The following is a 2,035-nucleotide window of genomic DNA, read 5'->3' as shown; positions in this document are numbered from 1 at the left end:
TCATTTTATTTTATTTATTCTTTGCTGATAAAAAAAAAACTCAATGTCCTCGTAAAAATGCTTCTTAAACGCATCCATATGCACCACTTGCAAACATAAATGAAGCAACAAAGATCCATCATCCTCATCAGGACCAGGAAGAAGCAAAGAATCTCCATCAAAGTCATGTACATGCGTGCCTGGACCCATATAAACCTCCTTCCCCCACCCAAAATCAAGCCCATAGAAGGGCAAAGTCAACCAACTAACCACACCAAGATTAGGGTTCCCATAGAAAAGCCCTTTCTCACTTTCTACTGCATGAAGATCCTGAAACCTACTCAAGTCTTCCTGATTCTTCAAGAACTCAACCGCCGACCTCACGTACTCATCATTCACCCTCTCAATGGCCTCTCTTATTCTACTCGACGCATACCCCAAAGGCTTTGACATCAAATCACCCGCCAGGCTAGAAGCAACCACATACAAAGTGGCATTTCCAAAATACTCTTTTGGCAAAGGAGGTTCCATGCGACTCCTCGAGTCAACGCAAATACCAACCCCGGTTGGTTGCTCCTCTCTGTGCCCTCTTGCCTTGCATACACTTCTCCACACGTGACCAGTTACACTCTCGTAACGACTGTAAGCACGACCGTTCCTGGGTCTATTCCAACTCTCATTCGCTGTCTTTCTCAGAGTCTCAACTTGGAATTTGCTCAGTTTCAGATTAGCCACTGTGGTTTTCTTCTTCCTTTCCTCTGAGTTATTCGTTTGCCCCAGCAACAACGGAGGGTGATCGAACTCCGTGTGAACGTGACACTTTGTTAGCGGCACCGAAGGAGGCTCCCCAGCACGAAACACTTTCCAGTCAAGAAACGGCACCTTTTCCAGAGTTTCGCCGCGTGCAAGCCTCGCCCACTCGCGAGTGAAGTGCAGGGCACTTGGTCCATCAGCAACGGCATGAGAAATTGTCATGCTGATGCTGATGCCACCACACTTGAACTTGGTTAACTGAGCCAGAACCAAGGGCAACTCGTGAATTGGGAGAGTGTAGTCTACTTTGGGAAAAAGATAGTGGTGTTCTGAAGAGGGTGAAAAGTCACCCAGATCTTCTAAACTTGATGAGGACTGAGCTTCAACGAACTGAACCCCCATGGCATTGCAATCAAGCTCTAAACGACCATTGCTTATCCAGCGTAAACGACCAGCTAGAGGATAAAACGGCACAAGGACTCGGCTTAATGAGTCCTTCAAGTTGGAAGCAATGGTGTTGTTTGGGAAGAGATGGAAGTTTTGTGAGAGACGATAGAAGTAGATTGTGGGAACGTGAGTTATGGTACCTATTTGATCCCATTCAGATAAGGGTACACGTCCACACTTTGTTGGCTCCATAGGCTTCACGGTGTAACAGGCTTCGTAGGTTACTGTCATGTTTGCTTTCTCTTACACGAGTGTGGGAAGAGGTTGATTAGAGAGGTCTTATAGAGAATTGTAAAATGTACTTTCCAATTCTATGCCTCCAATTCTGACGTCGGTTGGTTTAAATGGATTTCTCCTGAGGATAAGAATTGAAATTTTATTTAGGAAACTAAAGTTATTAAATGTATTAATTAAATTTTATCTCTAAGCCAATCTTTTCAACCATTTATATTGGATTGATAAATACAGTTTACAGTTATGAAGTGAAATGCATTAATATGATTTTGATATATTGATGAAACTTTGTGTAAATGTCCTTATTCATTTATTTTTCTGTAAAATGAATTGTATGGTTGTAGTTGATCATGACCTCACTTCTACTATTACCAACATTAAGGTTTGTAATTATTGTATATGTTGCTTAACCTCCTATCTATCTTGTTATTAAACTGCTACTTAAATATTCATTTTGCATATTTGTTTCATTTTGTGTGTTTTTTACTAATGCATGTATGTTTTGAATGCTTGAATCTTCATTACTTGTGAGTTCATCCTTGAACTTGGATTATGATTTATCATACTTGAATGTTGGTTGAAATTTAAAAAAATATGTATAAAGTGGCGATTTTAATATGAC

The 2,035-nt window shown here is 40.8% G+C and overlaps 1 pseudogene; it reads right to left on the bottom strand.

Annotated features, from left to right (window-relative positions):
* LOC150028825 (spermidine hydroxycinnamoyl transferase pseudogene) lies at positions 1-1,472 on the bottom strand (annotated as a pseudogene).
* Between the last annotated feature and the right edge of the window lie 563 nt (positions 1,473-2,035).

Source organism: Phaseolus vulgaris, chromosome 3 (genome assembly GCF_051622355.1).
Source record: "Phaseolus vulgaris cultivar YP4 chromosome 3, ASM5162235v1, whole genome shotgun sequence".
NCBI classification, from domain to species: Eukaryota; Viridiplantae; Streptophyta; class Magnoliopsida; order Fabales; family Fabaceae; genus Phaseolus; species Phaseolus vulgaris.
This window is presented reverse-complemented; position numbering and strand designations above follow the sequence as displayed.